This window comes from Balaenoptera borealis (genome assembly GCF_965194805.1).
Source record: "Balaenoptera borealis genome assembly, chromosome: 18".
NCBI lineage: Eukaryota > Metazoa > Chordata > Mammalia > Artiodactyla > Balaenopteridae > Balaenoptera > Balaenoptera borealis.
The window spans coordinates 2,867,361-2,882,497 of record NC_138877.1 but is presented as its reverse complement, the minus strand read 5'-3'; the positions used below and the strand labels follow the sequence as shown (position 1 = coordinate 2,882,497).

The 15,137-nt window shown below is 47.8% G+C and overlaps 1 long non-coding RNA gene across 7 annotated transcripts in view; it reads right to left on the bottom strand.

Annotated features, from left to right (window-relative positions):
• Positions 1 to 15,137, bottom strand: part of LOC309615413 — a 406,281-nt gene that overhangs the window by 137,342 nt on the left and 253,802 nt on the right. For all 7 annotated transcript variants that reach the window (XR_014236798.1, XR_014236799.1, XR_014236800.1 and 4 more), the window contains 3 exons: positions 5,811 to 5,904; positions 5,425 to 5,579; positions 1,165 to 1,274 (listed from right to left, as the gene is read on the bottom strand). This is a non-coding gene — a long non-coding RNA (uncharacterized lncRNA). The remainder of the gene's footprint in view (positions 1 to 1,164; positions 1,275 to 5,424; positions 5,580 to 5,810; positions 5,905 to 15,137) is intronic.

Below are 15,137 nucleotides of genomic sequence, written 5' to 3'. Positions count from 1 at the left end.
CAGTGATTCTCAGTGAGCCCAATGCCAGCTTTCACACATGCATTCTGAATGCATATAATAAATAAATGCAACCTTGGTTCATTCAGCAATAACTTCATGAATTTAATATAAATAAAATATCTTTAAGGCAGGACATATTTCACCTTACATCATACCAAGAAACTAAAGCCTGAGAAAGTTTCATTGCAGTGTCCAATATCTTAGCCACCAGCTATGTGTGATTATTTAAATTTAAATTAAAGTCTTCTACATCTGTGACTATTTCTGTTTTGTAAATAAGTTCATTTCTATCATTTTTTAGATTCCACATATAAGCGATATATGATATCTGTCTTTCTCTGTCTGACTTACTTCACTTAATATGATAATCTCTAGGTCCATCCATGTTGCTGCAAATGGCATTATTTCATTCTTTTTTATGGCTGAGAGTCACAGATGTAGAAAACAAACTTATGGCTACCAAAGGGGGGAGGGGTGGAGGGATAAATTGGAAGATTGGGATACACACTACTATATATAAAATAGATAACTAATAAGGGCCTACTGTATAGCACAGGGAACTCTACTCAATACTCTGTTATGGCCTACAGGGGAAAGGAACCTAAAAAAAAGAGTGGCTATATGTATATGTATAACTGATTCACTTTGCTGTACAGCGGAAACTAACACAACACTGTAAATCAACTACACTCTAATAAAAATAAACAAACAAAACCAATAACATAAAGAGATTTTTAAAAAGAAACAAAAATCAATTAATTAATTATTTAATTAAAGTCAATAAAACAAAAATTCTGTTTTTCAGTCACAATGTGCACATTTCAAGTTCTGGGTGGCTCTCATGACCAGGCCCGTGGTCCTGGAGGGCACACGTAGAGAACAATGCGTCCTCACAGAAAGTTCTGTGGAACAGCCCTGCCAGGAGGCACCTGGCTTTCCCAACAATGCTCCGGAGATGCTGTGCTCAGTGGAACGTACCCTTCGGTATTATTATTGCTTCAGAAGTTGTTACACTGAATCATACACTAAAGAAATGTTCAGTTAACCTAAGTAGAAGAAATGTATGCACATGGTTCCCAAACGTTGTTCCCCAAGGTGCCAGTATCATCAGGGACATTGTGGGAGATTTAATTTTTTGAGGAAGAAACCCAGGATAGTACAGACCTGTTTGGATGCTGCACAAACCGCAAGTCCGAGGGGGAGTTCACAGTTTCATCGTGAAATCACACCACGTTTCTTTCAACGTGTTGTATCTTTGCGAAGCCGGGTTTCAACTGTGGTGATAAAAAAGCAAGTACAGTATGAAAATCCACACAGATAGGAAATAAGAGTGGCAGAGGCCAGCGTGATTCCAAGTCTGAGAGGCTGCACGGTGCCATTAGCAGCTAACTGAGGCTGTTTAAGAATGAAATAAAAGTATTTTTCTTTCTTTCGATTTATGGGCAGTATTTCTGCAAATGGCTACTTTTAGGACATAAATACTTAGGTTATTTGGACCTAACTACTTAGCAAACAAAACCTTTAGTCATTTCTTTGGGCCCAGGAGTGTGCCGTGAAAAAATGAGTGAAACTCTAAGGGTGCCGTGAACCAAGAAAGTTTGGAAACCCCTGAGTCAGTGAATGAGAGTATCACGATTGCAGCTTTGCTTTTAAAAATGAGATAGAGTTATACATGGGGAAAAGGACTCTCAAAGAAACTTTTTAAAAGTCATCTAATCAATTTCCTCATACATCAGTATCTAAACAGAAACTTCTACGTTGTAGGCGCTTGATAACTGTTTCTTAAATCAACGCTTCACTAGAGATCTACACTTAGCAAAGACAGCCAAACGTTCATTTTTTTTAGACAATACAATGTTTAAGTATTAAAGTACATAGTGCTTGAGCATTTGTCTTTATGCCTTCTCCGTAAAACTCATGTCAAATGCAATTTGTTTGGATTCAATCTTTGGTGTCATGTCTCAGCCAATGATGTTGAAAGCTGCGGGTCATAGGTGTAAAGCTCTTAGGAAAACACCTTTATACATTATTTCTGACACGCCCAAGATTTGCCAGTAATACGACAAAGCATCCTGATATTGAAGTCCTTTCTTCTAGTTCTATTGGCGTTCCAAAGTGCCCATCCAAGCTTTTCAAATGCTTCTGTTCCATAAGTAAAAAGGAAATGCAAACATATTAGAGTTAGGTGAAACTAATCCTACCTTTACTGCTAAAAATTTCCCGAGTTGATTACCCAGGGTTCATTCTGATCCACGTGTCTCTCTTTACAATCGCTAATATTACACAGACTTCCCAAATGTTGTCCATTTTCTACTGCAGCTGAGAGAAAATCAAAGAGCAAAACAGGCAGGGCAGCTGACGCGGGACAGATCTGGGTGAGTCAACAGAGCACACGATTCCTGAATCTCATGCTGCATCCTCTTCGCTTGTCCGTCTGAGGCTGTCCCAAGGAATCAAAAACACCTCCAAGGCAACAGGCCACGTCCACTGCTATTTATTTCCAAAGTTGAGCTTGTTTGCAGGACTCACTATGCCTAGAGGTTCGGCGATGCGTCCACGCATCCCCACTCCCAGGCACCCCCGTCTGGCGCTCTGGGTGGAGGCTCCCTGGGGCGCCGACTGGTGTCTTTGGTGGCCGTGGCAGAGCCCATCACGCGGTCGCCCAGCAAACCCCAGCTCCTGTCCCCCGCCTCCACCCAGCCGCTCACGAGCTGCCGAGGGCCGTGTCCTCACTTCCCCCAGGCCCGTCCTCGAGGGTCACCTTCGCAGTGCGGTTCTCTCCAGCCACCACTTACAATGGCCGTCCCGCCCACGACCCCGGGCCGCCCAGGCCCCTCTCCTGCTTCATTCCTCCCTGGTACTCGTCGCCACCTCGTGTATCACGGTCTCAGCTGTGGACCATCTCACCTGACCTTCTCCTGACACATGGAGGCCTTCAGTAGACATTTGTTTGCTGAATTCACTCCTTTATCTGTTTAGTGGACATAGTTGAGCATCTCCAACGTGCCAGATACGATGCTGGATGCAGGCAGAGCACCTGCCTTCACAGACCTCACCACGCACTGCCGAGTCCCTGAATTATAAGCGCAAACGTGTGTGTCCGTGTTCTGCACATGTGTCTTCTGAAGAAACAGTCACTGTTTCTATTAGTTTCTCTAAGAGAGCTGTGACCCCAAACATAGGAACCACAGGAGAGACACCCACCCACCTGCATAGCCTCCGTGTTTCTCTCAAGTGGACCTGGCGAGGTTCCCTCGCAAGAGGAGAAGCTCACATCCTAGAAACCCAAGTTCCCCTCAGGGCACCGGCCCTCATTCTACCACACAAGCTCCTGAAAGCACGTTTCCTCTGGCTTCCTCCCAGGCTGTTCAGAAGATGACAATTATTTTAACCCCACCCTGGCTAAACACAAAAATCCTGCAATTGAACCCACTCTAGAGGTATTCTGACCTTACCCTTGGCCTGGGCATACTTTAAATATTTAACCCACGTGCTTGTAATAATCTGGTGTTTATTCTACAACCATGTGTGTATCTTCTACCACTTAACCTATCACGTTTGGTTTCCAAACCTCAGCAGAGAAGGATGGTGTCAGACCGTTTCTTATTGGCTTAATAGAGGCATTTCAATATTGTTCCTGATGATAGTGAGGCCGTATGAACCCTGACTGAGCTCTTCCGATAGACCTGTCCTGAAAAAGGGGGTAGAAAATTGAGGAGACGACCCAGATAATCGAGGCTGACAATTCCAGACGATTCCTGGTACCGATCTGCAGTCCAAACATGTTTCAGCACATTCAACCCTCCGTCTGACTCTTCACAGGAGGACCTGGATCTGGAAACTACCCGTAGGAGAAGGTTACTATTTTATCGTTGCCTTGTCCTTTGCCCGTGGCTTTTCTTCCTGTTTGGGAGGCGTGGGTCTTCGTGGCCCCTCCCGTCTGTGGTCCCCAATCCGTCTCTGCCCCCGCCTCCCCTTCCCATAAGAACCGCTCAGCTTGACACCTGCAGGTCCTGGACCCCCCGGCTGTGTGGCTCGGATTCTGATCCGATTTCTCTGAAGCCGAAAAAAACAAATCTTTTGTTTCCGACAATGGAGACTCAACATTGGGTCAAACCATGTTTGACCTCGACTGGCTTTTCTAAGTTATTTTGTACATTTTTTAGCAGTGAAACCAAACTGGGTCCTCCGCTCTATTCCCGTTTCTGGCAAGGGAAGAGCCTTTACACAATTGGACATGTTTTGGTTTTTCCTCACTGAGAATTTTAACACTCTTTTGTATTATTTCTACAATAATGTGTAAACATATTTATTTTTAGCTGCTTTTTTTACATTTCACGTCAAATTTTTTTATAGTGCACTTATTTGTCGAAATAAAGATTGTCACGTAATGCTGGTTTAAAAAAAAAAAAAGACACGTCTTTTGGGTGCAGAACTGCGTCAAAGTTCTATGGCTCCAAAACTTGTTCCAAAAAGTGTTTTTAAAATGCGTTCTTTGCGTATGTTAAAGCCTCTTACGTGGTTTATATGTACTGTTCATGTATCTTTAATTTGTGTTCACACCCAGGACATTCTTCATCTCCTTGCTTTTAAAACCCAGCAGCCCTCGACAAAATCCCTTCTACTCAGATTCTAAGATTTCTTGAAAAAAATCAACATCTACCCAAACTTTCCCGGCATTCCTGCATGAAGCCTTTACCATTTATCACTCAAACATCTCAATCCAGAGCGGGAAGGACCTCATGGGACACTCCAGCCCAGATCCTGAGCTGCTTGCGGCCGAGACCGGGAACCAGAAGCAGAGGGGCCTCGGCCCCAGACAAGCCTGTGCATAAGTCCGTTTACTTACATGCCCAACTGAGGCAATGATTTGAACGCTGAGTGTGTGGTGTGTCTGAGACCTCAGGACACCAAACTATCCACCGGCCCTCACCCCATTAGGTAAACTTCAAAGGGATACAACTCCCCTTCCTTGTGTTCACCCAGGAAGAACACTTATCCGGTACTCCTTTATCTAGTAACCAGGGGCTCCAAGCTGGGAGCTGAGACCGGGCACAGATTCCTTTCTGCTCTGAGGACAAAGTTCAGACTCCTTCCTGTGGCCTCCAGGGCCCTGAGGGACCAGGCTCCTCCTGGAGGCGACTACCCCCAGCCTCTCCGCCTCCCTCCCGTGTGTCCTCTGGGTCCTGGGGTGGGCGGTGCTCCCTCCACCCTCAGGCCCTGCCCTGTTCTTCCTGAGCCTCGCCCAGTGAACCCTCAGCGTCCCTTCACATCTCAGCCTGGAGGTCCCTTCTTTGGGGTGACCTGTCTGGACGCACGCTCCTAGGCTCAGCCCTGGTTCAACACGGACCCCAAATCATCAGACACAGTTAGCAGGAAATACACAAATTATTGACACTATTGTATTATTTTAAAGATTCTTACCCTATTTGTTATTAGCCTTAAAACTCAAGTTCCTGAAAATTGTCAGCTGCAAGTACGGATGTCACGGGGTCCTTGGATCTGCCAGCTGTGTCCTTATGACTTAGCACCATGGGCACGGGTTCAGGAGCGACCACATGTGACAGCTCGAGAGGCCCCTGGAGCACGAAAGGAAAGTGGAAGAAGGAGGCTGAGAGTCAGAGGGAGACGCTGACCCAGATGTGGGAAAGAAGCCAATGCCCCCAGAGCTAATATCGGGGTGGGGTCAGGGCTCATGGAGCTGTGGGTGTGTGATCACAGAAATATTGTGCTGCCTGAGTTGTCCCTCTTTGTAAATTATCAAGCTGAACTTTCTTAAAACTTTAGAACATTCTGAAAAATAGTCATACTTGTTTAGACTTTCAGGAGGTTCACCATTCAGTCCAGGAAAACGAAATTTCACCTGGTGGATCTTTACCAAGGTCTGAGCCTTGAGCTGTAAACCTGGGAGAGAGAAAGAAAAGTCAGCGCCTTCTCTGCAGTTTTCCACGGTTATTTAGGGAGGGGAGAGGCGGTTCCTCTCCGTCCTTTTATCACTAAAGAGGAGTGTCAGATAACTGATTTCAAGTTCAGCGGTTTCTCTCGGCAAGTGTTGAGTTTTGCTGCCCTTGAACTGAGGGTAAAGCCCCTCCCGTCACCTGGAGCTGGGAGGGAGCCCTCGGGGGAGACAAGGGGCTCATTGTGGGCAGCGGCCTCCGTCCACACTGCAGGAGAAGACACCCCGAGGATGAAAGAGAAACGCAAGCAGAGAGACTGGCACGGACTGGAGGGGCAGCTTCCCTGGTGCGGCCCGACGCCTCTCGGGAGATCGTCTTCAAAGCCTTACCCTCTGCCGGGGAACCTTCCAGCCGCCGCCTGACGGCACCAAGAAGTTACCAGCCTTTCTTATTTTTTTCTTTCACAAATTGCACAGCAATGTGTCACAAAAGACAACTTTCTCTCCGGAAAAGGTGAAGCGTGCCCTCAGGGCTGCCCAGCATCACAGCTTCAAGATAGGGGTCCAGAGTTTGGTGTCCTCCTTCTGTGCCTCGTGAGTAAATAAAACCCTTGCCCTAAAATCAAAATGCACACTCCTGGAAGCGTCGGTGAAAGGTGAGGGACAGCCATCCTTGGGCAGAGAGGTCTGGTCACTTGCAGGTCACCACCTGTCCCCTTCTTCCTTCCTGCCTTGTCACATCCACAAACCAGGAGGCAGAGGCCAAAAGCTTCACCACCAGCGTCTGCCAAGTTCTGACCTTTGACCTCAGCCACCCACAGCCAATAACAAGCTGCCACGCAAAACCCTTTCAAAGCCAGAGTAAGTTACTACCTTTTCTTCTTAAATTGTAAACTATTTATGATCGTTAATGAAGCACGCGCTCCAGTGTCAAGGAAACAGAATGTTTTTTGTAGGAGATAAACCCTCCTGAAAATGTTTAATTCAAGTGTTTAGTATTTTAATCATGCTAAAAATTAAGCGCCCTTTCATGACAAACGCATTTTGTGCGGCAAAGTGATGGGACACAAGGGTCCACTTGAATAATTAAATCATTGGTCTTTATGATATTGAAATGATTGTCAGAAAGGGGGAAACACAAAGTAGCTCTCTGTGATCGTGTCCATACAAATCAGTGCTTGATGGAATTCAGCTGTGCTTTTCTTTCTTTGGGGTTTCTTTTCCTTTATTTGTACTGAATTCAGTCAAATGGTTTGCGGATGTCACCACAATCTGAGAATGTGTATTCGCAAGACCAAAATAAATTATGAATCACTAATTTAGGGGGAAAAAAGAGAAAACCAGCTCGTCATGAGCGTGACACAGTAGTTCCACAGGATGGCTTGTACGCTGAGGCAAGACTTCACAGCATGGAGAAGCACAAAAGTTGTCCAGCACAGAAATCCGCAGGTCACTCTAAGTCCTCCCCCCAACAAAGATTTCCTATCATAGTTTTTGGAAGATGTCAGTGATGGGACTCAGAGAGTTACAGTATCTGAATCCTAGGTTGAACTCCAGCCCTGAAACACCTGGATTCTGTGACAGAATAAAAAACAAGAGGCTGGGAATTCAAGAGGTCAAAACAATAAATGGCCTGGTGAGCTCTTTGGTCTAGATTTCTAAAATCATGTGGAATCGGGGAACTTGAACGTCTCCCCAGATAAAGTATAACTGAACACTGAGGGAAGCCGCAGATCCTGCTGGAACCGACCACTGCGTTAGAAACCCAGACCCTGACACTGCCACCAGCAGAGCACCAGGGGAAGCCACCAGCTTCTGGGCAAGTTTCCCCAACTGTGAAATCATTGTGATGTTGGTTCTGCTGACTCCACAGTGAAGAGAGAAAAATGACATTGTTTTGAGTTTGTTGGAAGGAAGATATTTGAAGATTTAAAAATAAAAAAATGTTTGTTCGCTGTGTACAAGATACTACAAATTATAGTCGTTCATGTTTTAAAGTAAGCCCATGACCTGAGATCCCTCCTTGCTTGGGAGAAGCCTTGGGATTTTCATTACATCAGGCTCAGTGTGTGTGTCTGCATGCATATGTGTGTGCATATGTGTGTAAGTGTGTGTATGTGCACATGTGTGTGTTGAGTGTGCGCATGTGTGCATGTGTGCGCATGTGTGTTGAGTGTGTGCATGTGTGAGTGTGCACGTGCTGTGTGTGCAAGTGTGAGTGCGCATGTGTTGCGTGTGTGCATGTGTGCACGTGTTGAGTGTGTGTGTGCACGTGTGTGTTGAGTGTGTGTGCACGTGTGTGCGCACATGTGTTGAGTGTGTGCACGTGTGTTGAGTGTGTGCACGTGTGCATGTGTGAGTGTGCACATATGTGTGTTGCAGGGGGCGGGGGGGTGCTTGTGAGAGTCTCCGTTTTCTTGCCTTGCAGAAGCAGCAGCAGCTGAAAACGGTCATAATTGCTTAGGAGTGTGGACCGTCACCAGAATTCCAAGAAAACGTAGCTTTTTTTTCTGATGAGAGGAGGTGACAAGAGCCTGAGAAATGGGAAAAGTTCTTTGATTTGGCCTGTAGGGTTAGAAGAAAATGTTCAACCCCTTTAACGCACTGCAGAAAGCATCCCTCACCCAGCGTGCCCGTCCTCCAGAATTGAAGGGATTCATGCACACCTGTTGCTTTTCAGAAGTTCCTCAAGGGCTTTCCAGAGTTTGGAGAGAAATGCACATCCTTTCCCGAGACCAAGCTAAGGAGTTATTGACTTGAACAGTGAAGGTTCTCCATTCCTTTCATCTGGGAAGACCCAGACTTTTCCAGCCATTGAATACAGTTTGTTTTCCAAAATGTTAGGGTTCTGAACCTGGAACAGCTGCGATAAAATAAAAATGGTGAAAAATTCTTCAGAGGAATAAAGGTAGGGGAGCTGGGGGCTTTTTCTCAGAATCAGAGACAAAGGGAAATTGAGGGCAGCGGGAAAGGGGCCGCTTGGGCAGCTGTGCCACAGAAGCGGTGTGAAACTCCCCCTCTCCTTCCTGTGAATTAAAGACAATGTTACCTCCTCATCAGGATGCTGAACCTGCCTCGAAGACGAAAAGCTCTGTGAGCCGTTCCTACGGTAACTGCCGCCAGCACCCGTTTTATCAGCGAGGGTGGTTTGCTGTAGGCCTGAAGCCAGCCAACAGTGGGTGACCTTTCAACTCACCAAACATCCAGAGTTACCTGCTTTTCACTGAGTAAAGTGTTAGACGCCACTTAGGAGGAAAGAATTCTGAGAGCATATGTAACGCTGAGATGGATCCAAAGCCTTTCAGAGATGTTTTAAATCCTGGAGTTCCATCAGCAAGCTGTCTCTGGCCACCAGATTCTAACAATGCAGAGCCCCATGGTTTCCCTTTACTGTCGTTTGTTTAAACTCGAGGTACCTTCTTTGTGTTTGTTTACCAATAACCGTCTGTCTTCTCTGACAAACATCCAGCTCTTAGGAGGCTGGTTAAAGGCCTGTCTTCTTCCTCATTTCCTAGTGCCTGACACAGGCATGGCACCTAGTAGGTGCTTAGTGAATATCTGTGGAAGAAATAAATGAAAGAATTCCTGGCTAAGTGTTCGAATAGTGAAACTGATCACTGGGGGGTCCAAGGCACATCATGGGGGTTTTGTCCTTTCCTCCGTCGCACCGTGAAGAACCACCCTGACTTGGGCAGCCATTGGAACCAGTGTTGGCTTCAGTGAATGGGCAGGACTGCCAGCCTCATCACTTTTCCCAGACATGACTGTTGGAAACCACTGCACCAAGAACAGCAGCCAAAGGACATGTAGAAGATGTGAAGTCCTTCTGTGTCAAAAACAAAATACCTACCCCATTAAGTCAAGGGTGTCCAGATCTACAGAGGAGAGTGAAACACCAGACTTCTGGATACAGGAGCTTGTGTGCTGCACTGTGGAACACGACTGGTTGGTTATTTTTTTCACCAGAAACTATCAAGTGGAAACTTCAATTAGATTTGAGATATGATACAGAATATTTAAAAACCTGGAGCTAAAATCACTATTTGATCTAAGTCAGCCTTCTCTCAATTTTAGTTTTTTATTCTAGATTTTTCCCTCAACCTGTCTGGGGGATCATTTGTAGGATCCTAATGATGACATCCGGATTCTCCTTCAACAGGTCCCGTTTTCTTCTGTTTCCCACATCATTGCCTCCTATGTTCAAATGCTCTATTGTTCGTTGGCCGTAAAATTTTCAACCACCCTTGCACTGCCAGGTGCAATGGCTACCTGGGTAAGCCCATGTAAGAAACCAGATTATTTTTCTTTCAGAGACCTAACAATTTATTATTTGTACTAATGTGTTAAATCTCAGGTGAGCGGCACTGATTTTTGTTCCAAACACAACAAGAACAACAGCTCATTGGGCAAATCTCATTGTTACAAATAAGTTCCAACAAAAACTCGTAGTAAACATTTCTTGGACATTTTGGATACTGCAACAAGCATTTCCTTGGCCACCAGGTGTTACCTGGAGTTACATAAGAGACATAAAAAGTCACAGACAATTACACATCCACATAGATCCATCACCAAAGTCCTCCATTTTTCAAAGAGCATCACGTGAGGCGGACTCATTTTCTGCGTCTCACACGGTCACTTAGTCTCAGGTTCTGAGACGTCTTTCCCCAGATATCTGGAGCAAGGCTTCTGGAATCAGAGTAGCCTGAGTGTTAACCCTGACTCTGCCGCCTGACCTGCTGTCCTTGGTGAACCCACGGGGTTTGGGTATGTCATCCAGATCTCATGGAAGCCGGTCATTTACGGACTCCACAGCTCCTGCCTGGTTGCAGACTGTTTAGTTACAAATGAAATCAAATGACTTGGAGGAAACAGCACAGAGCCCTGGAGCCCAGCAGGCTAGAAAGTGCCCTGGTCTGGCTTTGCAGGTTCATTCTCGTGCTCACCTCTCCAGGGCTGTATCTGAGTTCTGGATTCGGGAACATTCTACGTGTTGAGTGGTGTGCCTGCCTAAGACACATCAATCACTACCCAACTAACCGCTGCTTCGTCTACCCTGGCTGGAGTTGCCAAATTTAGCAAATAAAAATCCAGGTAAAACTGAATTCCAGAAAAACAATGGATAATTCCTCAGTATATCCCATGCAATCTTCGGGACATACTTATACTAAACAGTGTTCTGTTCTTTATCCGAAAATCAAATTTAACTGGGTATCCTGTATTTGACCTGGCAACCCTCAACCTGATGCTTGCAATTGTTTGTTATCCTTTCAGTGTTGGAAGTAAGACAGGTGCATCTCAAACATGCAACATAAAAATATAAACACTAACTGAAAAATGAAAAATTTAGTTAATGCATTCTGATCTGAAGAATGTGGAATAAGCATAATAGCAGCTGCTATTTATGTAGCGCTTAGTTTTCAGACTTTATTTCCACAATAAATGTGTGAGGCAAATGCTGCCATCCCTGTTTTATTGGTGGTGAGGGCTTGATCAGTGTTGGCCCAAAAGGTACCACCTGAACACGGGGCGTTTGACCCAGTCCCGAGGCAGCTGCAGGGCTCTGGGGGAGCACCGGAGCCAAAGCTGGGGACCGATGTCACCGTGTCACCGTCCCTGGTGCGCACAGCCAGCGTCACCTCTCAGGGAGCCAGACTCCACCTCGCTGGTGATGCCATCGGGATGATTTTCAGGATGTCTGGTGCCGCCCCTTTGGGAGGATCTGTACACGTGACACCCTACAGAACCCACCCCTTGGGTGACTGCATGGATTTTCTCTGTTTTCATCGGACTCGTCTGTGGGCACTTCCGGCCCCAGGGAATCAAGCAAACTGCACTCACCATTTGCGCTCTTTTGGGGTCCATGAGCTTTTTTTGTTCTGAGAAGGTAACTTGGACTCTTGGGGAAAGGAGAGAGAGAACTCTGTCCCCGGGCGTCCCCACTGCTGACCACTGGACCAAAAAACCGCATGGTCACAGCCGTCCCCTCCTTAACGAGTGGGAAGTCAACCCCGGGAGAAAGTGTTGGAAGAATAGCTGCCCTCTTTCCAGGGACAGTCTGGTGCTGGACCCTGACAGCCAGGCAAGGAGACACAACACAACACAACACAGCACAACACAACACGACATCATCGTGAAAGGCCAGAAGCCGACCCTACACCTCATCTGACACCTAAAGGCAGATCACCAAGGCCGGGAGCGGCCTCCTTCACGAGAGAAAAGATTGCCCTGGGGCTGCTGGGGTCACTCACGCGGGGTAAATTTAGAGCCTGGCTGTCTCGTCTCACTTGCAGTTCTGTGACGTCTGAGAACGAGCAGGTGGTGGGCCCTCCCAGCTCCAGTCGACGCAGCCCACACGCCAGTCCCAGCTTGGCCCATCGTGTGTGTCAGACGGCCTGGCCCTTCACAGAAGGCGACATTTGTGGGATGAGATGACATCTTTGCAAAACACCAGAAGGCTTCAGATGGCCAGGGCCCGGGTCCGCTGGCCTGGCGAGCGTGGCTTTCTGCGGCTGCAGCGCTGTCTAAATGGAGAAGGGAAATTACAGGGGAGAGACGGCGCTGCTAAAACAGAACAAGAACGAGGCCAAGTCCTTTCTCCCTGTTTATAGCGTCGCCGCCTTCATGCAACCCCGGGTTCAAGGAAGCCGGGCTGAAGCCTTGCCCTTGGCAAGGGAGCAGCGGGGTGAAGCAAGTGTGTCCGTGACCCCCGCACGGAGACCGCTGACAGCCGAGTACACGGGAAACTCGCGTGGCCCTGGGAAGCTTGTCCGTTTCGCTCCTTAGAGGAACATGCCCCGTGGGGTTCTGTGTTCAGCAATGTCAACTGTGAAGCTCTCAAGTTCAAGCTCCATCTGCAGACCCCCATCTGTTCTCACCCCCTCTCAGAACACCCCCTGCCCTCCTGTCCAACGGGATGCCCTGTTAGCCACGAAGACCTTCCCAGATGCTGGAGTCATGGCAATCGTATGACACACGGAAGAAGAATGAAAACGCTGGTCCTACTAGTGACCTGTGTAAATTAATTCCACTGGACAGCAGTGTGTCCTGGGCAGTATCTCCCAGAACGAGCTACCACAGCCGTGCGTGGCCATAGGTGATCGCTGTCTGCCCGCTGCAGGGTCAGGGCTGTGGGTGACAGCATGCAGAGCGCAGGGCCGCGCCCAGGCCTTTCCGTCCAGCTCACCGGCTCCGATGGCTTCCAAGTCCGAGCGCAAACCTGCAGACCTCACCCCAACTCTGCGCTGAGCGAGAGCGAGATGCACCCCTCTATCATTTCAGCTGCTCAGCTCAGCCTGACCCCAGAGCCCAGAGGAGCAGACGGGGTGAGGGTCGGCCCAGCCCTTGCGGGCCCAGGGCCCGGAGCTCCACGGAAGGTGCCTGGAGCCATTTAATCTGCTGTTTGAGGCTCATTCATGTCGGTGAGTCGTCTTCTTCTCATTTGAGAGCCTGCAGAAAGAAATGCCCCTGGGAAAGCAGGGACAGTCCATACAGAGTCTGGGATGATTACTAGGGGGAGGGGGGTGGTGAGTGAGAGGAAAACAAAGGAAGTTGCTAAATCAGGCCGTCGTAAAGGCCTTGAGGATCCACAGAGAAACATTTCGGGCACCAAAAGGGATTTACCGACTCCTCAGAAAGGTCTCCAAGTCAGACCTCCGGTTCGTCCAACATATTTTGGAGGTGCTGATCTACGTAGCATCAGACGTTTTCAGGTCAGTGGAAGCTTTGAACAGATCCCAGGAACACAGACCACTTACGAGCAGACACAAAGAAGTGTCCTGTGGTGGGATTTGGGCAGACCTCAAAGGGTGTCCGTGTCCCCTCTGCTCATGTGCCACCCAGAGACCCACCTGGGGTCAACAGGTGTGATGGGGTTGAAACATCTCACCCGCTGTGCATTTAACTCAAACGTGCCTGAAAATGCAAAGCACTGCTATTAGCCTGGCCTTTGAAGCAGACCACTGAAACAGTCTTTTTTAAGCAGTGCCCAGCCTCTCTCAGATTAAAGGGCCCGTCTCCTGGAGCTGCTTCTCATGTCCCTAAGAAGGCATCCGGGGGGAGGGGGAACTGGCATATCTTCATGTTGGGAGGCGGCGTCCCCTTGACCTAGGGTTGGTCCTCAGGGGTGTGTTGGTGGCGTCACTGGTCCTCAAGGCACTGGCTCTGGTCCCCCTGGACCCCACATGCCTGGGGAACTCGTGAGGAGTCCCGGGTTCCACTCCTGCTCCTGGGAGCTCGGGCCCCATTCTCCTTGCTCATTGGCCTCCTTCAGCCCTTGGTCCTGGGGGCCCAGACCATGCCCACGTCGCCTCTCACATTCAGGCCCCTGCGGGGATGTGCCCTCCTCCCATCTCCTCTCCATACACCTTGGACACCCTCCCTCCTGGTCTCTCCCCCCATCAGCAGGGGGACACCTTCCCTTCGTGGGGAAGAGTCTCTAGGACCAGACGTCTAAGCTGCCCCTTGATGTCCTAGAGGAGGGGGAAAAGGAATTTAGGCAATTCCTTCCCATGGAGCAACAAGATTTGGAGTTTGGGGAAACTACTTAAACTGTCCACGTAGGTAACAAAAGAAAAGCCAATTTTCATGACTAAGAACAGAAAGCATCTCACTTCGTTTTAGTCCCTTAGTCACTTATTAAAAATTAATTTTCTCCTACGTGAGTGTCTGTCTCAAACTTTAGCCATGTCGGATTATGTCTTTTTTTCTCTTTTTCTGATAATAGATATCTGGAGAATATGTTCTTTCTGTGGAACAAGAAATTAGGTGAAATCATGGCAAAATACGCACTGTTTCCACAAGTCCATATTCATTTTTGGACTGTGGGTTCTTTTCTGCCCAAGTAGCTCAAATGTTTCAGTGAAGTCAACTCCTGAAGGTTTGTCTCTCTTAACCTCAATGCTTAGAGGGAAAATAACAGCGTCAATAGCAACTATAAGAAAATCCAAACAGAATGTTCTATGAGATTGCAGCTACGTGAACAGATTCTTTCCAAAGTTGGAAACACGCTCTCACCAAGGAGGGCACCGCCCCACAGCGGACGTACATGTGAATTCTGAGCGCTGCATCTGTTTGTCCCTTTGATGGTCGGAATAGAGTAAAGAGAACATTCTGGAGCCAGTCTTCAGTAGTCCACAGGATGGGGAACAGGATTGGAAATGGGCCAGAAAGCCGGTGAAGACACAGGCGTGACCTCCCACGGTAAAGGGCAGACAGTCTGCAGAGGAACATTCTAGGTACA